The 19,447-nt window shown below is 43.5% G+C and overlaps 16 non-coding genes and 4 pseudogenes across 16 annotated transcripts; all 20 read left to right on the top strand.

Moving 5' to 3' along the window:
* The first annotated feature begins 20 nt into the window (after nucleotides 1-20).
* LOC142535212 (5S ribosomal RNA) lies at nucleotides 21-139 on the top strand. The gene has a single exon (XR_012817426.1). It is a non-coding gene; the product is annotated as a 5S ribosomal RNA (ribosomal RNA).
* Nucleotides 140-1,256: 1,117 nt separating this feature from the next.
* LOC142535211 (5S ribosomal RNA) lies at nucleotides 1,257-1,375 on the top strand. The gene has a single exon (XR_012817425.1). It is a non-coding gene; the product is annotated as a 5S ribosomal RNA (ribosomal RNA).
* Nucleotides 1,376-2,018: 643 nt separating this feature from the next.
* On the top strand, nucleotides 2,019-2,137 carry LOC142535213 (5S ribosomal RNA). Its single transcript, XR_012817427.1, has one exon. It is a non-coding gene; the product is annotated as a 5S ribosomal RNA (ribosomal RNA).
* Nucleotides 2,138-2,820: 683 nt separating this feature from the next.
* Nucleotides 2,821-2,939, top strand: LOC142535221 (5S ribosomal RNA). Its single transcript, XR_012817435.1, has one exon. It is a non-coding gene; the product is annotated as a 5S ribosomal RNA (ribosomal RNA).
* Nucleotides 2,940-3,483: 544 nt separating this feature from the next.
* LOC142535235 (5S ribosomal RNA) lies at nucleotides 3,484-3,602 on the top strand (annotated as a pseudogene).
* Nucleotides 3,603-4,282: 680 nt separating this feature from the next.
* LOC142535209 (5S ribosomal RNA) lies at nucleotides 4,283-4,402 on the top strand. The gene has a single exon (XR_012817423.1). It is a non-coding gene; the product is annotated as a 5S ribosomal RNA (ribosomal RNA).
* A 684-nt stretch (nucleotides 4,403-5,086) lies between these two features.
* LOC142535225 (5S ribosomal RNA) lies at nucleotides 5,087-5,219 on the top strand (annotated as a pseudogene).
* Nucleotides 5,220-5,901: 682 nt separating this feature from the next.
* On the top strand, nucleotides 5,902-6,022 carry LOC142535217 (5S ribosomal RNA). Its single transcript, XR_012817431.1, has one exon. It is a non-coding gene; the product is annotated as a 5S ribosomal RNA (ribosomal RNA).
* Nucleotides 6,023-6,707: 685 nt separating this feature from the next.
* Nucleotides 6,708-6,824, top strand: LOC142535229 (5S ribosomal RNA; annotated as a pseudogene).
* A 2,492-nt stretch (nucleotides 6,825-9,316) lies between these two features.
* LOC142535236 (5S ribosomal RNA) lies at nucleotides 9,317-9,434 on the top strand (annotated as a pseudogene).
* Nucleotides 9,435-10,116: 682 nt separating this feature from the next.
* LOC142535198 (5S ribosomal RNA) lies at nucleotides 10,117-10,240 on the top strand. Its single transcript, XR_012817413.1, has one exon. It is a non-coding gene; the product is annotated as a 5S ribosomal RNA (ribosomal RNA).
* A 683-nt stretch (nucleotides 10,241-10,923) lies between these two features.
* LOC142535188 (5S ribosomal RNA) lies at nucleotides 10,924-11,042 on the top strand. The gene has a single exon (XR_012817403.1). It is a non-coding gene; the product is annotated as a 5S ribosomal RNA (ribosomal RNA).
* A 686-nt stretch (nucleotides 11,043-11,728) lies between these two features.
* On the top strand, nucleotides 11,729-11,852 carry LOC142535200 (5S ribosomal RNA). Its single transcript, XR_012817415.1, has one exon. It is a non-coding gene; the product is annotated as a 5S ribosomal RNA (ribosomal RNA).
* Nucleotides 11,853-12,535: 683 nt separating this feature from the next.
* Nucleotides 12,536-12,654, top strand: LOC142535199 (5S ribosomal RNA). Its single transcript, XR_012817414.1, has one exon. It is a non-coding gene; the product is annotated as a 5S ribosomal RNA (ribosomal RNA).
* Nucleotides 12,655-13,341: 687 nt separating this feature from the next.
* LOC142535228 (5S ribosomal RNA) lies at nucleotides 13,342-13,461 on the top strand. Its single transcript, XR_012817440.1, has one exon. It is a non-coding gene; the product is annotated as a 5S ribosomal RNA (ribosomal RNA).
* A 2,141-nt stretch (nucleotides 13,462-15,602) lies between these two features.
* LOC142535234 (5S ribosomal RNA) lies at nucleotides 15,603-15,721 on the top strand. The gene has a single exon (XR_012817441.1). It is a non-coding gene; the product is annotated as a 5S ribosomal RNA (ribosomal RNA).
* Nucleotides 15,722-16,400: 679 nt separating this feature from the next.
* LOC142535193 (5S ribosomal RNA) lies at nucleotides 16,401-16,519 on the top strand. Its single transcript, XR_012817408.1, has one exon. It is a non-coding gene; the product is annotated as a 5S ribosomal RNA (ribosomal RNA).
* A 681-nt stretch (nucleotides 16,520-17,200) lies between these two features.
* Nucleotides 17,201-17,318, top strand: LOC142535214 (5S ribosomal RNA). Its single transcript, XR_012817428.1, has one exon. It is a non-coding gene; the product is annotated as a 5S ribosomal RNA (ribosomal RNA).
* Nucleotides 17,319-17,991: 673 nt separating this feature from the next.
* Nucleotides 17,992-18,110, top strand: LOC142535203 (5S ribosomal RNA). Its single transcript, XR_012817418.1, has one exon. It is a non-coding gene; the product is annotated as a 5S ribosomal RNA (ribosomal RNA).
* A 682-nt stretch (nucleotides 18,111-18,792) lies between these two features.
* On the top strand, nucleotides 18,793-18,911 carry LOC142535195 (5S ribosomal RNA). The gene has a single exon (XR_012817410.1). It is a non-coding gene; the product is annotated as a 5S ribosomal RNA (ribosomal RNA).
* The last annotated feature ends 536 nt before the right edge of the window (nucleotides 18,912-19,447 follow it).

A 19,447-nucleotide genomic window follows, 5' to 3' on the forward strand; every position in this document is an offset into this window, starting at 1 on the left:
TAAACAACCCACTCAATGTCGGGTGCGATCATAACAGCACTAATGCACCGGATCCCATTAGATCTTCGAAGTTAAGCATGCTTGGGCGAGACCAGTACTAGGATGGGCGACCCCCTGGGAAGTCGTCGTGTTGCACCCCTTTTTGTTTTTTTCTATTTTTGATAACTTGTTGACAGACGATTTTCGGCTCAAATCATCTGAATCTCGATCGGAACCAGATAAGACATGTGAAATCAACTTGGCTCGGGCACTGCCAGATTTAGACAAAATTGTAGGCTAATTTGATTGTAAACGGGCAAACGATCGAGACTCATTACTCCGCAATGAGCTGGCGAGATTTTAGCCGAATTTCTTCTTTAAGACCCTCCAATTTGCGATTTTCCGCTTCTGTTAACTCATTAAAAACAATTATTTCGATTGTTTCGATTAACTCCGGAGACGGTTAACTCATTAAAAACAATTATTTCGATTGTTTTAGCCATAATTTACGTAAACGGTCGCGACACGAGGACTTCCCATGGAGGTCACCCATCCTAGCTCTGCAATCGTGCCAGAACCCTTGGGAAGTCCTCATGTTGTACCTCTGTTCGTGTTTTTCTATTTTTGATTAATTGTTGACAGACGATTTTCGGCTCAAATCATCTGAATCTCGATCTGGACCAGATAAGACATGTGAAATCAACGTAGCTCGGGCACTGTCCGATTTGGACAAAATTGTAGCGTAATTTGATTGTAAACGGGCAAACGAACGAGACTCATTGCGGACCGGCGAGATTTTAGCCGAATTTCTTCTCTAAGACCCTCTAATTTGCGATTTTCCGCTTCTGTTAAGCTTCCGTTTCCTCGAGAAATCTGCTTAGGAAGTCCGAAATTCGATTCCGGTTCAATTTTATCGTATCGCAGGCATAATAATAGATTTACATTCGTTATTTTCTTATTCTTATTTTTTTTTCTATTTTCTGGGAACATTTAGCGATTTTTGTTTTCGTGAGCCGGTTCTGTGCGGAAGGGTATGACGCAGATTACTCCGGAGATGCTTAACTCATTAAAAACAATTATTTCGACTGTTTTAGCTATAATTTACGTAAACGGTCACGACACGAGGACTTCCCAGGAGGTCCATCCTAGCTCTGCCATCGCGCCAGAATGCTTAACTTCATGGTTCTGATTGGGCGAGAGCAGTGCCGCGTGTTGTCCATCGCCGCCAGCTCCACACGTACTCTAGGGATACAAGAATAAACATCCCAGTCAAAGTCGGGTGCGATCGTACCAGCACTAATGCACCGGATCCCATTAGAACTCCGAAGTTCAGCGTGCTTGGACGAGAGCAGTACTAGGATGGGTGACCCCCTGGGAAGTCCTCGTGTTGCACCCCTTTTCGTGTTTTTCTATTTTTGATTACTTGTTGACAGACGATTTTCGGATCAAATCATCTGAATCTCGATCGATCAGATAAGACATGTGAATTGTAGGCTAGTTTGATTGTAAACGGGCAAACGAACGAGACTCATTGCCTTGCAATGAGCTGGCGAGATTTTAGCCGAATTCCTTCTCTAAGACCCTTTAATTTTCGATTTTCTGCTTCTGTTAAACTTTCGTTTCCTCGAGAAATCCGCTTAGGAAGTCTTAAATTCGATTCCGATTCCATTTTATCGTATCCCAAGCATAATAATAGCTATACATTCGCTATTTTATTATTCTTATTTTTTTTCTATTTTCTGGGAACATTTAGCGATTTTTGTTGTCGTGAGCCGGTTCTGTGCGGAAGGGTATGACGCAAATTACTCCGGAGACGGTTAACTCATTAAAAACAATTATTTCTTCTTTTTTAGCCATAATTTACGTAAACGGTCGCGACACGAGAACTTCCCAGGGAGGTCACCCACCCTAGCTCTGCAATCGCGCCAGAACGCTTAACTTCATGGTTCTGTTGGGCGAGAGCAGTGCCGCGTGTTGTCTATCGCCGCCCTCTCCACTCGTACTCGAGGGATATAAGAATAAAAATCCCACTCAATGTCGGGTGCGATAATACCAGCACTAATGCACCGGATCCCATCAGAACTCAGAAGTTAAGCGTTCTTGGTCGAGAGCAGTACTAGGATGTGTGACCCCCTGGGAAGTCCTCGTGTTGCACCTCTTTTCCTGTTTTTCAATTTTTGATTACTTGTTGACAGACGATTTTCGGCTCAAATCATCTGAATCTCGATTGTGACAAAATAAGACATGTGAAATCAACGTAGCTCGGGCACTGTCGGATTTGGACAAAATTGTAGACTAATTTGATTGTAAACGGGCAAACGAACGAGACTCTTTGCTCCGCAATGAGCTAGCGAGATTTTAGCCGAATTTCTTCTCTAAGACTCTCTAATTTGCGATTTTCCGCTTCTGTTAAGCTTCCGTTTCCTCGAGAAATCCGCTTAGGAAGTCCGAAATTCGATTTCGGTTCCATTTTATCGTATCTCAGGCATAATAATAGTTTTACATTCGCTATTTTCATATTCTTATTTTTTTTTTATTTTCTGGGGACATTTAGAGATTTATGTTGTCGTGAGCCGGTTCTGTGCGGAAGGAAATGACGGAGATTACTCCGGAGACGGTTAACTCATTAAAAACAATTATTTCGACTGTTCTATCCATAATTTACGTAAACGGTAGCGACACGAGGACTTCCTAGGGAGGTCACCCATCCTAGCTCTGCCATCGCGCTAGAGCGCTTAACTTCATGGTTCTTATTGGGCGAGAGCAGTGCCGCGTGTTGTGCATAGCCGCCCGCTCCACACGTACTCGAGGGATATAAGAATAAACATCCCACTCAATGTCGGGTCCGATCATACAAGCACTAATGCAACGGATCCCTTCAGAACTCCGATGTTAAGCGTGCTTGGGCGAGAGCAGTACTAGGATGGGTCACCCCATGGGAAGTCCTCGTGTTGCACCCTTTTTCGTGTTTTTCTATTTTTGATTACTTGTTGACAGACGATTTTCGGCTCAAATCATCTGAATCTCGATCGGGACCATATATTTTTGATTACTTGTTGACAAACGAACGATATTTATTACCCCGCAACGAGGTGGCGAGATTTTAGCCGAATTCCTTCTCTACGACCCTTTAATTTGCGATTTTCCGCTTCTGTTAAGCTTCCGTTTCCTCGAGAAATCCGCTTAGGAAGTCCAAAATTCGATTCCGGTTCCATTTTATCGTATCCCGACACAATAATAGCTTTACATTCGCTATTTTCTTCTTTTTTTTCTATTTTCTGGGAACATTCAGCGATTTTTGTTGTCGTGAGCCAGTTCTGTGCGGAAGGGTATGACGAAGATTACTCCGGAGATGGTTAACTCATTAAAAACAATTATTTCGACTGTTTTAGCCATAATTTACTTCATGGTTCTGATTGGGCGAGAGCAGTGCCGCGTGTTGTCCATCGCCGCCAGCTCCACACGTACTCGAGGGATATAAGAATAATTATCCCACTCAATGTCGGGTGCGATCATACCAACACTAATGCATCGGATCCCATCAGAACTTCGAAGTTCAGCGAGCTTGGACGAGAGCAGTACTAGGATAGGTGACCCCCTGGGAAGTCCTCGTGTTGAACCCTTTTCGTGTTTTTCTATTTTTGATTACTTCTTGACAGACTATTTTCGGATCAAATAATCTGAATCTCGATCGTGACCAGAAAAGACATGTGAAATTAACGTAGCTCGGGCACTGCCTGATTTGGACAAAATTGTAGGCTAGTTTGATTGTAAACGGGCAAACGAACGAGACTCGTTGCTCCGCAATGAGCTGGAAAGATTTTAACCAAATTCCTTCTCTAAGACCCTTTAATTTGCGATTTTCCGCTTCTGTTAAACTTCCGTTTCCTCGAGAAATCCGCTAAGGAAGTCCGAAATTCGATTCCGATTCCATTTTATCGTATCCCAAGCATAATAATAGCTTTACATTCGCTATTTTCTTATTCTTATCTTTTTCTATTTTCTCGGAACATTTAGCGATTTTTATTGTCGTGAGTCGGTTCTGTGCGGAAGCCTATGACGCAGATTACTCCGGAGATGGTAAACTCATTATAAACAATTATTTCTACTGTTTTAGCCATAATTTACGTAAACGGTCGCAACACGAGAACTTCCCAGGGAGGTCACCCACCCTACCTCTGCAATCGCGCCAGAACGCTTAACTTCATGGTTCTGTTGGGCGAGAGCAGTGCCGCGTGTTGTCTATCGCCACCCGCTCCACTCGTACTCGAGGGATATAAGAATAAAAATCCCACTCAATGTCGGGTGCGATAATACCAGCACTAATGCATCGGATCCCATCAGAACTCAGAAGTTAAGCATGCTTGGGCGAGAGAAGTACTAGTGATGGGTGACCCCCTGGGAAGTCCTCGTGTTGCACCCCTTTTCTTGTTTTTCTATTTTTGATTACTTGTTGAAAGACGATTTTCGGCTCAAATCATCTGAATCTCGATTGGGACCAGATAAGACAAGTGAAATCAACGTAGCTCGGGCACTGCCGGATTTGGACAAAATTGTAGCCTAATTTGATTGTAAACGGTCAAACGAACAAGCCTCATTCCTCCGCAATGAGCTGGCGAGATTTTAGCCGAATTCCTTCTCTAAGACCCTCTAATTTGCGATTTTCCGCTTCTGTTAAGCTTCCGTTTCCTCGATAAATCCGCTTAGGAAGACCAAAATTCGATTCAGGTTCCATTTTATGGTATCTCAGGCATAATAATAGCTTTACATTCACTATTTTCTTCTTCTTATTTTTTTTTCTATTTTCTGGGAACATTTAGCGATTTTTGTGGTCGTGAGCCGGTTCTGTGCGGAAGGGTATGACACAGATCACTCCGGAGATGGTAAACTCATTAAAAACAATTATTTCGACTGTTTTAGCTATAATTTACGTAAACGGTCGTGACACGAGGACTTCCCAGAGAGGTCACCCATCCTAGCTCTGCCATCTTGCCAGAACGCTTAACTTCATGGTTCTGATTGGGCGAGAGCAGTGCCGCGTGTTGTCCATCGCCGCCCGCTCCACACGTACTCGAGGGATATAAGAATAAACATCCCACTCAATGTCGGGTGCGATCATACCAGCACTAATGCACCGAATCCAATCAGAACTGCGAAGTTAAGCGTGCTTGGGCAGGAGTGCTTGGGCGAGAGCAGTACTAGAATGGGTGACCCCCTGGGAAGTCCTCGTGTTGTACTCCTTTTCGTGTTTTTCTATTTTTGATTACTTGTTCACAGACGATTTTCGGCTCAAATCATCTGAATCTCGATCGAGACCAGATAAGACATGTGAAATCAACGTAGCTCGGGCACTGCCGGATTTGGACAAAAATGCAGGCTAATTTGATTGTAAACGGGCAAACGAACGAGACTCATTACTCCGCAATGAGCTGGCGAGATTTTGCCGAATTCCTTCTCTAAAACCCTCTAATTTGCTATTTACCGCTTATGTTAAGCTTCCGTTTCCTCGAGAAATCCTCTTAGGAAGTCCTAAATTCGATTCCGATTCCATTTTATCGTATCCCAGGCATAATAATAGCTTTTCATCCACTATTTTCTTCTTCTAATTTTTTTTCTATTTTCGAGGAACATTTAGCGATTTTTGTGGTCGTGAGTCGGTTCTGTGCAAAATGGTATGACGCAGATTACTCCGGAGATGGTTAACTCATTAAAAACAATTATTTCGACTGTTTTAGCTATAATTTACGTAAACGGTCGCGACACGAGGACTTCCCAGGGAGGTGACCCATCCTAGCTCTGTCATCTCGCCGGAACGCTTAACTTCATGGTTCTGATTTGGCGAGAGTAGTGCCGCGTGTTGTCCATCGCCGCTCGCGCCACACGTACTCGAGGGATATAAAAATAAACATCCCACTTAATGACGGTTGCGATCATACCAGTACTAATACACTGGATCCAATCAGAACTCCGAAGTTAAGCGTGCTTGGGCGAGAGCAGTACTAGGATGGGTTTCCCCCACTGGGAAGTCCTCGTGTTGCACCCCTTTTCGTGTTTTTCTATTTTTGATTTCTTGTTGACAGACGATTTTCGGCTCAAATCATCTGAATCACGATCGAAACCAGAAAATACATGTGAAATCAACGTAACTCAGGCACTGCCGGATTTGGACAAAATAGTAGCCTAGTTTGATTGTAAACGGGCAAACGAACGAGACTTATTACTCCGCAATGAGCTGGCGAGATTTTAGCCCAATTCCTTCTCTAAGACCCTCTAATTTGCGATTTTCCGCTTTTGTTAAGCTTCTGTTTCCTCGAGAAAATCCGCTTAGGAAGTCCTAAATTCGATTCCGGTTCCATTTTATCGTATCCCAGGCATAATAATAGCTTTACATTCGCTATTTTCTTCTTCTTATTTTTTTTTCTATTTTCTGGGAACATTTAGAGATTTTTGTTGTCGTGAGCCGGTTCTGTGCGGAATGGAATGACGGAGATTACTCCGGAGACGGTTAACTAATTAAAAACAATTATTTCGACTGTTTTAGCTATAATTTATGTAAATGGTCGCGACACGAGGACTTCCCAGGGTGGTCACTCATCCTAGCTCTGCCATCTCGCCAGAACGCTTAACTTCATGGTTCTTATTGGGCGAGAGCAGTGCCGCGTGTTGTCCATTGCCGCTCGCGCCACACGTACTCGAGGGATATAGGAATAAACACCCCACTCAATGTCGGTTGCGATTATACCAGTACTAATGCACTGGATCCAGTCAGAACTCCGAAGTTAAGCGTGCTTGGGCTAGTAGTACTAGGATGGGTGACCACCTGGGAAGTCCTCGTGTTGGAACCCTTTTCGTGTTTTTCTATTTTTGATTACTTGTTCACAGACGATTTTCGGCTCAAATCATCTGAATCACGATCGGGACCAGATAAGACATGTAAAATCAACGTAGCTCGGGCTCTGCCAGATTCGGACAAAATTGTAGCCTAATTAGATTGTAAACGGGCAAACGAACGAGACTCATTACTCCGCAATGAGTTGGCAAGATTTTAGCCGAATTCCTTCTCTAAGACCCTCTAATATGCGATTTTCCGCTTCTGTTAAGCTTCTGTTTCCTCGATTAATCCGCTTAGGAAGTCCGAAATTCAATTCCGGTTCCATTTTATCTTATCCCAGGCATAATAATAACTTTAAATTCGCTATTTTTTTTTTTGCTATTTTCTGGGAACATTTAGCGATTTTTGTTGTCGTGAGCCGGTTCTGTGCGGAAGGGTATGACGCAGATTACTCCGGAGACGGTTAACTCATTAAAAACAATTAGTTCGATTGTTTTATCCATAATTTACGTAAACGGTCGCGACACGAGGACTTCCCAGGGAGGTCACCCATCCTAGCTCTACCATCGCGCCAGAACGCTTAACTTCATGGTTCTGATTGGGCGAGAGCATTGCTATAATGATCATGGGCCATTAGGCTGAACCAACAAAGACCTCGACCCATACCCACGCACCACTACTTGTCATGGGTCGTTAGGATGGTCCAGCATGGGCCGATGCCTTTGTTGGTTCAGGCCTAATGGCCCATGATCGTTACAAAAAAAGCGCTTTTTTTTGTAATGATCATGGGCCATTAGGCTGAACCAACAAAGGCCTCGGCCCATACCCACACACCACTACAGTTCATGGGTCGTTAGGATTGTCCAGCATGGGCCTCGGCCCATGCCAATGCACCGTCACTCATAGAATATCTCATCCCTGGTAAGTGGTTTCTTTCGCATTCCCCAACACTTGAACCCAGGACCTCCAGGCTTATGTACCTAGATTCCTAAGTGTTGGTACCAGTTGAGAATTTAGTCTTTTTATATTATTTTAGCTCTTATGAACCATGACTCAACCCCCGTGAACCATTTTTCAATTTTCCCAAGTTTTAAAAACCCTAATGAACCAAAATCTTCGACCCCGAGCCATCTCTTGATTTTCACGAGTTACCCCCGAACCATGTTGATCCAAAACTTGACCAACATCCTAAAGTACGCTACTGGGCCCAAAGATCCCATGGAAAACAGCCCAAACCAAAAAACAAGCTCCATACTCCTCTACCATAAGATGGCCGAGAAATCCTTGTTGGACAAGGACTCTTGATCAAGCTTCCCTGCATCTACCAACGAACCCAGCCACTGAACCAACCTGTTGTGCACCCGCTAAGGACCCTAAGGACTCGACCTGACCCAGCCCAAGCCCCCTGGACCATGCCCACCAGCCTGCAACAAGCCCAGAACCCTGCACGCAATTCCCCTTGATTCTCCGGTGGGAGTCATAGCCTGCTAGGACTCCTTCCCAGCCCTTGAGCGCGAGTCCTAGCATGGCTAGGACTCTATCCCTAACTCACCCACGACCTTGGCTAACCCCTGGAACCAGCCAAGCAAGCCCTAGCCCCTGCAACAATAAAACCTAACCCTTTTGCTCCATGACAGCAAGTTGCTGCACAGCTTGTGTTCTATTGCATGTGTGGTGTTAAGGTGATTATCTAGGACTCTAAATCCCGCGTAAAATCATGCCTTAACATAACCTATATCATGGCAGCCCGTATATACATGTAAACGACAAAAGTTTGAATCAAAATCATGCTTGGAATTTCATGGATTGCATAAAAACGAAAATAATTCAAAGTGTCACTTGTTTCCCAAAATTTTCATGCATAAAAATATAATATGATGTGATGATAGTTTGAAGGGAAGAATAGGTGTGCCTATGCGTAATTTATGCACGAAAAAACCGTTGATGATGACGAAGAACGGAGCAAGAACCTTGGCTAAGACTTTCCCTTGGCAATGCTCGAAAGTTTGCCTCGATTTTTAAGCATGTGTGTGCCGTGTAATCTAGGTACTTTCAGAAGAGTGGCCGTGTCCTTTTTAAAGAATCGTAGGGTTATGGGAAAGGTTTACATATTATATACTTAATTAAACACTAACAAGGCTTTAGGCCTAATAAGCCCCTAATTAAGCCAATTAGTCTATATTATAATTAATTAAAATATTAGTAATGTTTTGGTAAAAATAGTTTGGGAATTAAATAGCCGGATTGCCAAAAAGTTCGTATTTTTTTATTGAAAAACCCACACGGATAAAATTTACGTTCCGGCATATAAAATAAACATGCAAGTATCGAAATTTAAGGGACCAAAATGCAATATTTCGAAAGATTTGGGACCTAAGGGCAATTTACGAACGTTTAAGGGCTGAATCAGAATTTTCGAAATAATATAAGGATTTATTTGTTGTCCATCGCCGCCCGCGCCACACGCACTTGAGGGATATAAGAATAAACATCTCACTCAATGTCGGATGCGATCATACCAGCACTAATGCACCGGATACCATCAGAACTCCGAAGTTAAGTGGCTTGGGCCAGAGCAGTACTAGGATGGGTGACCCCCTGGAATGTCCTTGTGATGCATCCCTTTTTGTGTTTTTCTATTTTTGATTACTTGTTGACAGACGATTTTCGGCTCAAATCATCTGAATTTCGATCGGGACCAGATAAAACATGTGAAATCAACGTAGCTCGGGCACTGCCGGATTTGGACAAAATTGTAGCCTAATTTGATTGTAAACGGGCAAACGAACGAGACTCATTACTCCGCAATGATCTGGCGAGATTTTAGCCGAATTCCTTCTTTAAGACCCTCTAATTTGCGATTTTCCGCTTCTGTTAAGCTTCCGTTTCCTCGAGAAATCCGCTTAGGAAGTCCGAAATTCGATTCCATTCCATTTTATCGTATCCCAGGCATAATAATAGCTTTACATTCGCTATTTTCTTCTTCTTATTTTTTTTCTATTTTCTGGGAACATTTAGCGATTTTTGTTGTCGTGAGCCGGTTCTGTGCGGAAGGGTATGACGCAGATTACTCCGGAGACGGTTAAATCATTAAAAATAATTATTTCGACTGTTTTTTCCAATATTTACATGAACGGTCGCGACACGAGGACTTCTCAGGGAGGTCACCCATCCTAGCTCTGCCATCGCGCCAGAACGCTTAACTTCATGGTTCTGATTGGGCGAGAGTAGTGCCGCTTGTTGTCCATCGCCGCCCGCTCCACACGTACTCGAGGTATATAATAATAAACATCCCAATCAATGTCGGGTGCGATCATACCAGCACTAATGCACCGGATCCCATCAGAACTCCGGAGTTAAACGTGCTTGGGCGAGAGCAGTACTAGGATGGGTGACCCGACTCCCTGGGAAGTCCTTGTGTTGCACCCCTTTTCTTGTTTTTCTATTTTTGATTACTTGTTGACAGATGATTTTCGGCTCAAATCATCTGAATCTCGATCGACACCAGATAAGACATGTGAAATCAATGTAGCTCGGGCTCTGCCGGATTTGAACAAAATTTTATGCTAATTTGATTGTAAACGGGCAAACGAACGAGACTCATTACTCCGCAATGAGCTGGCGAGATTTTAGCCGAATTCCTTCTTTAAGACCCTCTAATTTGCGATTTTCCGCTTCTGTTAAGCTTCCGTTTCCTCGAGAAATCCGTTTAGCAAGTTCTAAATTCGATTTCTGTTCCATTTTATCGTATTCCAGGCATAATAATAGCTTACATTCGCTATTTTCTTCATCTTATTTTTTTTTCAATTTTCTGGGAACATTTAGCGATTTTTGTTGTCGTGAGCCGGTTTTGTGCGGAAGGGTATGACGCAGATTACTCCGGAGATGGTTAACTCATTAAAAACAATTATTTCAACAGTTTTAGCGATAATTTATGTAAAAGATCACGACACGAGGACATTTCAGGGAGGTCACCCATCCTAGCTATGGCATCGCGCCAGAACGCTTAACTTCATGGTTATGATAGGGCGAGAGCAGTGCCGCGTGTTGTCCATCGCCGCCCACTCCACACGTACTCGAGGTATATAAGAATAAACATCCCACGCAATGTCGGGTGCGATCATACCAGCACTAATGCACCGGATCCCATCAGAACTCCGAAGTTAAGCGTGCTTGGGCGAGAGCAGTACTAGGATGGGTGACCCACTGGAAAGTCCTCGTGTTGTACCCTTTTCTTGTTTTGCTATTTTTGATTACTCTTGTTGACAGACGATTTTCGGCTCAAATCATCTGAATCTTGATCGGCACCAGATAAGACATGTGAAATCAACGTAGCTCGGGCTCTGCCGGATTTGGACAAAATTGTAGCCTAATTTGATTGTAAATGGGCAAACGAACGAGACTCATTACTCCGCAATGAGCTGGCGAGATTTTAGCCGAATTCCTTCTTTAAGAACCTCTAATTTGCGATTTTCCTCTTCTGTTAAGCTTCCGTTTCCTCGAGAAATCCGTTTAGGAAGTCCGAAATTCGATTTTGATTCCATTTTATCGTATCCGAGGCATAATAATAGCTTTACATTCGCTATTTTCTTCTTCTTATTTTTTTTTTCAATTTTCTGGGAACATTTAGCGATTTTTGTTGTCGTGAGCCGGTTCTGTGCGGAAGGGTATGACGCAGATTACTCCGGAAATGGTTTACTCATTAAAAACAATTATTTTTACTGTTTTAGCTATAATTTACGTAAACGTTCGCGACACGAGAACTTTCCAGGGAGGTCACCCATCCTAGCTCTGGCATCTCGCCAGAACGCTTAACTTCATGGTTCTGATTGGGCGAGAGTAGTGCCGCTTGTTGTCCATCGCCGCCCGCTCCACACGTACTCGAGGTATATAATAATAAACATCCCAATCAATGTCGGGTGCGATCATACCAGCACTAATGCACCGGATCCCATCAGAACTCCGGAGTTAAACGTGCTTGGGCGAGAGCAGTACTAGGATGGGTGACCCGACTCCCTGGGAAGTCCTTGTGTTGCACCCCTTTTCTTGTTTTTCTATTTTTGATTACTTGTTGACAGATGATTTTCGGCTCAAATCATCTGAATCTCGATCGACACCAGATAAGACATGTGAAATCAATGTAGCTCGGGCTCTGCCGGATTTGAACAAAATTTTATGCTAATTTGATTGTAAACGGGCAAACGAACGAGACTCATTACTCCGCAATGAGCTGGCGAGATTTTAGCCGAATTCCTTCTTTAAGACCCTCTAATTTGCGATTTTCCGCTTCTGTTAAGCTTCCGTTTCCTCGAGAAATCCGTTTAGCAAGTTCTAAATTCGATTTCTGTTCCATTTTATCGTATTCCAGGCATAATAATAGCTTACATTCGCTATTTTCTTCATCTTATTTTTTTTTCAATTTTCTGGGAACATTTAGCGATTTTTGTTGTCGTGAGCCGGTTTTGTGCGGAAGGGTATGACGCAGATTACTCCGGAGATGGTTAACTCATTAAAAACAATTATTTCAACAGTTTTAGCGATAATTTATGTAAAAGATCACGACACGAGGACATTTCAGGGAGGTCACCCATCCTAGCTATGGCATCGCGCCAGAACGCTTAACTTCATGGTTATGATAGGGCGAGAGCAGTGCCGCGTGTTGTCCATCGCCGCCCACTCCACACGTACTCGAGGTATATAAGAATAAACATCCCACGCAATGTCGGGTGCGATCATACCAGCACTAATGCACCGGATCCCATCAGAACTCCGAAGTTAAGCGTGCTTGGGCGAGAGCAGTACTAGGATGGGTGACCCACTGGAAAGTCCTCGTGTTGTACCCTTTTCTTGTTTTGCTATTTTTGATTACTCTTGTTGACAGACGATTTTCGGCTCAAATCATCTGAATCTTGATCGGCACCAGATAAGACATGTGAAATCAACGTAGCTCGGGCTCTGCCGGATTTGGACAAAATTGTAGCCTAATTTGATTGTAAATGGGCAAACGAACGAGACTCATTACTCCGCAATGAGCTGGCGAGATTTTAGCCGAATTCCTTCTTTAAGAACCTCTAATTTGCGATTTTCCTCTTCTGTTAAGCTTCCGTTTCCTCGAGAAAATCCGTTTAGGAAGTCCGAAATTCGATTTTGATTCCATTTTATCGTATCCGAGGCATAATAATAGCTTTACATTCGCTATTTTCTTCTTCTTATTTTTTTTTTCAATTTTCTGGGAACATTTAGCGATTTTTGTTGTCGTGAGCCGGTTCTGTGCGGAAGGGTATGACGCAGATTACTCCGGAAATGGTTTACTCATTAAAAACAATTATTTTTACTGTTTTAGCTATAATTTACGTAAACGTTCGCGACACGAGAACTTTCCAGGGAGGTCACCCATCCTAGCTCTGGCATCTCGCCAGAACGCTTAACTTCATGGTTCTGATTGGGCGAGAGCAGTGCCGCGTGTTGTCCATTGCCGCCCGCGCCACACATACTCGAGGGATATAAGAATAAACATCCCACTCAATGTCGGGTGCGATCATACCAGCACTAATGCACCCGGATCCCATCAGAACTCTGAAGTTAAGCTTGCTTGGGTGAGACCAGTACTTGGATGGGTGACCCACTAGGCAGTCCTCGTGTTGCACCCCTTTTCGTGTTTTTCTATTTTTGATTACTTGTTGACAGACGATTTTCGGCTCAAATCATCTGAATCTGGATCAGGACCAGATAAGACATGTGAAATCAACGTAGCTCGGGCACTGCCGGATTGGGACAAAATTGTAGGCTAATTCGATTGTAAACGGGCAAACGAACGAGTCTCATTACTCCGCAATGAGTTGGAGAGATTTTAGCTGAATTCCTTCTCTAAGACCCTCTAATTTGCGATTTTCCGCTTCGGTTAAGCTTCCGTTTCCTCGAGAAATCTTTTTAGGAATTCCGAAATTCGATTCCGGTTCCATTTTATCGTATCCCAGGCATAATAATAGCTTTACATTCGCGACTTTTTTTCTTCTTAATTTTTTTCTATTTTCTGGGAACATTTAGCGATTTTTGTTGTCGTGAGCCGGTTTTGTGCGGAAGGTTATGACGCAGATTACTCCGGAGATGGTTAACTCATTAAAAACAATTATTTCAACAGTTTTAGCGATAATTTATGTAAACGGTCACGACATGAGGACTTTCCAGGGAGGTCACCCATCCTAGCTCTGCCATCGCGCCAGGACGCTTAACTTCATGGTTCTGATTGGGCGAGAGCAGTGCCGCGTGTTGTCCATCGCCCCTCGATGGGTGACCCCCTGGGAAGTCCTCGTGATGCACCCATTTTTTTTTTTCTATTTTTGATTACTTGTTGAAAGACGATTTTGGGCTCAAATCATCTGAATCACGATCGGGACCAGATAAGACATGTGAAATCAACGTAGCTCGGGCACTGCCGGATTTTGGACAAAATTGTAGCCTAATTTGATTGTAAACGGGCAAACGAACGAGACTCATTACTCCGCAATGAGCTGGAGAGATTTTTGCCGAATTCCTTCTCTAAGACCCTCTAATTTGCGAATTTCCGCTTCTGTTAAGCTCCCGTTTCCTCGATAAATCCGTTTAGAAAGTCCGAAATTCGATTCTGGTTTCATTTTATCATATCTCAGGCATAATAATAGCTTTACATTCGCTATTTTCTTCTTCTTATTTTTTTTCTATTTTATGTGAACATTTAGCGATTTTTGTTGTTGTGAGCCGGTTCTGTGCGGAAGGGTATGACGCAGATTACTCCGGAGAAGGTTGACTATTTAAAAACAATTATTTCGACTATTTTAGCTATAATTTAAGTAAACGGTCGCGACACGAGGGTTTCCCAGGGAGGTCACCCATCCAAGCTCTGCCATCGCGCCAGAACGCTTAACTTCATGGTTCTGATTGGGCGAGAGCAGTGCCGCGTGTTGTCCATCGCCGCCCGCTCCACACGTACTCGAGGGATATAAGAATAAACATCCCACACAATGTCGGGTGCGATCATACCAGCACTAATGCACCGGATCCCATCAGAACTCCGAACTTAAGCGTGCTAGAATGGGTGACCGCCTTGGAAGTCCTCGTGTTGCACCCCTTTTCGTGTTTTTCTTTTTTTGATTACTTGTTGACAGATGATTTTCGGCTCAAATAATCTGTATCACGATCGGGACCAGATAAGACATGTGAAATCAACGTAGCTCGGGCACTGCCGGATTTGGACAAAATTGAAGCCTAATTTGATTGTAAACGGGAAAACGAACGAGACTCATTACTCCGCAAGGAGCAGGCGAGATTTTAGCCGAATTCCTTCTCTAAGACCCTCTAATTTGCGATTTTCCGCTTCTGTTAAGCTTCCATTTCCTCGAGAAATCCGCTTAGCAAGTTCTAAATACGATTTCTGTTCCATTTTATCGTATTAGAGGCATAATAATAGCTTTACATTTGCTATTTTTTCTTCTCAATTTTTTTTTCTATTTTCTTGGAACATTTAGCGATTTTTGTTGTCTTGAGCAGTTTCTGTGCGGAAGGGTATGACGCATATTACTCCGGAGACGGTTGACTCATTAAAAACAATTATTTTGACTGTTTTATCTATAATTTACGTAAACGGTCGCGACACGAGGATTTCCCAGGGAGGTCACCCATCCTAGCCCTGCCATCGCGCCAGAACGCTTAACTTCATGGTTCTGATTGGGCGAGAGCAGTGCCGCATGTTGTACATCGCCGCCTGCTCCACACGTACTCGAGGGATATAAGAATAAATATCCCACTCAATGTCGGGTGCGATCATACCAGCACTAATGCACCAGATCCCACCAGAACTCCGAAGTTAAGCGTGCTTGGGCGAGAGCAGTACTAGAATGGGTGACCCCCTTGGAAGTCCTCGTGTTGCACCCCTTTTCGTGTTTTTCTATTTTTGATTACTTGTTGACAGATGATTTTCGGCTCAAATCATCTGAATCACGATCGGGACCAGATAAGACATGTGAAATCAACGTAGCTCGGGCATTGCCGGATTTTGACAAAATTGTGGGCTAATTTGATTGTAAACGGGCAAACGAACGAGACTCATTACTCAGCAATGAGCTGGCGAGATTTTAGCCGAATTCTTTCTCTAAGACCCTCTAATTTGCGATTTTCCGCTTTTGTTAAGCTTCTGTTTCCTCGAGAAATCCGCTTAGGAAGTCCGAAATTCGATTCCGGTTCCATTTTATCGTATTCCAGGCATAATAATAGCTTTACATTCGCTATTTTCTTCTTCTAATTTTTTTCTATTTTCTGAGAACATTTAGCGATTTTTGTTGTCTTGAGCAGGATCTGTGCGGAAGGGTGACGCATATTACTCCGGAGACGGTTAACTCATTAAAAAAATTATTTCGACAGTTTTATCCATAATTTACGTAAACGGTCGCGACACAAGGACTTCCCAGGGAGGTCACCCACCCAAGCTCTGGCATCGCACCAGAACGCTTAACTTCATGGTTCTGATTGGGCGAGAACAGCGTCGCGTGTTGTCCATCGCCTCCCGCTCCACACGTACTCGAGGGATATAAGAATAAACATCTCACTAAATGTCGGGTGCGATCATACCAGCACTAATGCACCGGATCCCATCGGAACTCCGAGGTTAAGCGTGCTTGGGCGATAGCAGTACTAGGACGGGTGACCCCCTTGGAAGTCCTCGTGTTGCACCCCTTTTCGTATTTTTCTATTTTTGATTACTTGTTGACAGACGATTTTCGGCTCAAATCATCTGAATCACGATCGGGACCAGATAAGACATGTGAAATCAACGTAGCTCGGGCACTGCCGGATTCTGAAAAATTGTAGCCTAATTTGATTGTAAACGAGCAAACGAACGAGACTCATTACTCCGCAATGAGCTGGCGAGATTTTATCCGAATTCTTTCTCTAAGACACTCTAATTTGCGATTTTCCGCTTCTATTAAGCTTCGGTTTCTCGAGAAATCCGTTTAGAAAGTTCGAAATTCGATTCCGGTTCCATTTTATCGTATCCCAGGCATAATAATAGCTTTACATTCGCTCTTTTCTTCTTCTTATTTTTTTTTCTATTTTCTGGGAACATTTAGCGATTTTGTTTTCGTGAGCCGGTTCTATCCGGAAGTGTATGAAGCAGATTACTCCGGAGACGGTTGACTCATTAAAAACAATTATTTCGACTGTTTTAGCTATAATTTACGTAAACGGTCGCGACACGAGGACTTCCAAGGGAGGTCATTCATCCTAGCTCTGCCATCGCGCCAGAACGCTTAACTTCATGGTTCTGATTGGGCGAGAGCAGTGCCGCGTGTTGTCCATCGCCGCCTGCTCCACACGTACTCGAAGGGTATAAGAATAAACATCCCACTCAATGTCGGGTGCGATCATACCAGAACTAATGCACCGGATCCCATCGAACTCCGAAGTTAAGCGTGCTTGGGCGATAGCAGTATTAGGATGGGTGACCCCCTTGGAAGTCCTCGTGTTGCATCCCTTTTCGTGTTTTTCTATTTTTGGTTACATGTTGACAGACGATTTTCGGCTCAAATCATCTGAATCACGATCGGGACCAGATAAGACATGTGAAATCAACGTAGCTCGGGCACTGCCAGATTTGGACAAAATTGTAGGCTAATTTGATTGTAAACGTGCAAACGAACGAGGACTCATTACTGCGCAATGAGGCGGCGAGATTTTATCCGAATTCCTTTTCTAAGACCCTGTAATTTGCGATTTACTGCTTCTGTTTCCTCGAGAAATCCACTAGGAAGTTTGAAATTCGATTCTGGTTCCATTTTATCGTATCTCATGCATAATAATAGCTTTACATTCGATATTTTCTTCTTCCCATTTTTTTTCTATTTTTTGGGAATATTTAGCGATTTTTGTTGTCATGAGCCAGTTCTGTGCGGAAGGGTATGACGCAGATTACTCCGGAGACGGTTAACTCATTAAAAACAATTATTTCGACTGTTTTATCCATAATTTCCTTAAACGGTCGCGACACGAGGACTTCTCAAGGAGGTCACCCATCCTAGCTCTGCCATCGCGCCAGAACGCTTAACTTCATGGTTCTGATTGGGCGAGAGCAGTGCCGCGTGTTGTCCATCGCCGCCCGCTCCACACGTACTCGAGGGCATATAAGAATAAACATCCCACTCAATGTCGGCAGCGATCATACCAGCACTAATGCACCGGATCCCATCAGAACTCCGAAGTTAAGCGTGCTTGGGCGAGACCAGTACTAGAAGGGGCGACTCCCTGGGAAGTCCTCGTGTTGCACCTCTTTTCGTGTTTTTCTATTTTTGATTATTTGTTGACAGACGATTTTCGGCTCAATCATCTGAATCTCGATCGGGACAGATAAGACATGTGAAACCAACGTAGCTCGGGCACTGACGGATTTGGACAAAATTGTAGGCTAATTTGATTGTAACGGGCAAACGAACGAGACTCATTGTTTCGCAATGAGCTGGCAAGATTTTAGCCGAATTCCTTCTTAAAGACCCTCTAATTTCCGATTTACCGCTTCTCTTAAGCTTCCGTTTCCTCGAAAAAATCCACTTAGGAAGTTTGAAATTCGATTCCAGTTTCTTTTTATCATATCCCAGGCATAATAATAGCTTTAGATTCGCTATTTTCTCTTCTTAATTTTTTTCTATTTTTTGGGAACATTTATCGATTTATTGTGTGTGAGCAGGGTCTGTTGCGATAAGGGTTATGACGCAGATTACTCCAGAGACGGGTTAACTCATAAAAAACTTTATTTCGACTGTTTTAGCCATAATTTACGTAAACGGTCGCGACACGAGGATCTTACCAGGGTGGTCACCCATCCTAGCCCTGCCATCGCGCCAGAACCGCTTAACTTCATGGTATGATTGGGCGAGAGCAGTGCGCGTTTTGTCCATCGCCGCCCGCTCCCACGTACTCGTGGGATATAAGAATAAACATCCTCATCAATATCGTGTTGCGATCAAACCAGCACTAATGCATCGGATCCCATCAGAACTCCGAAGTTAAGCTTGCTTGGGCGAGAGCAGTACTAGGATGGGTGACCCCCAGGGAAGTCCTCGTGTTGCACCCCTTTTGTTTTTCTATTTTGATTACTTGTGACAGACGATTTTCGACTCAAATCATCTGAATCTCGATGGGGATCAGATAAGACATGTGAAATCAGCGTAGCTCGGGTACAGCCGGATTTGGACTAAATTGTAGGCTAATTTAATTGTAAACGGGCAAACGGACGAGACTTATTACTCCGCAAAGTCTTGGCAAGATTTTAGCTAAATTCCTTCTCTAAGTCCCTCTAATTTGCGATTTAACGCTTCTGTTAAGGTTCCGTTTACTCGAGAAATCCGCTTAGATAGTTCGAAATTCGATTCCGGTTCCATTTTATCGTATCCCAGGCATAATAATAGCTTTACATTCGTTATTTCCTTCTTCTTATTTTTTTCTATTTTCTGGGAACATTTATCGATTTTTGTGTCGTGAGCGGTTCTGTGCGGAAGGGTATGACGCAGATACTCCGGAGACGGTTAACTCATTAAAAAACTTATTTCGACTGTTTTATCCATAATTTACGGTAAACGGTCGCGACACGAGGTCTTCCCCGGGAGGTCA

This window comes from Primulina tabacum, unplaced genomic scaffold (assembly GCF_025594145.1).
Source record: "Primulina tabacum isolate GXHZ01 unplaced genomic scaffold, ASM2559414v2 Contig892, whole genome shotgun sequence".
NCBI lineage: Eukaryota > Viridiplantae > Streptophyta > Magnoliopsida > Lamiales > Gesneriaceae > Primulina > Primulina tabacum.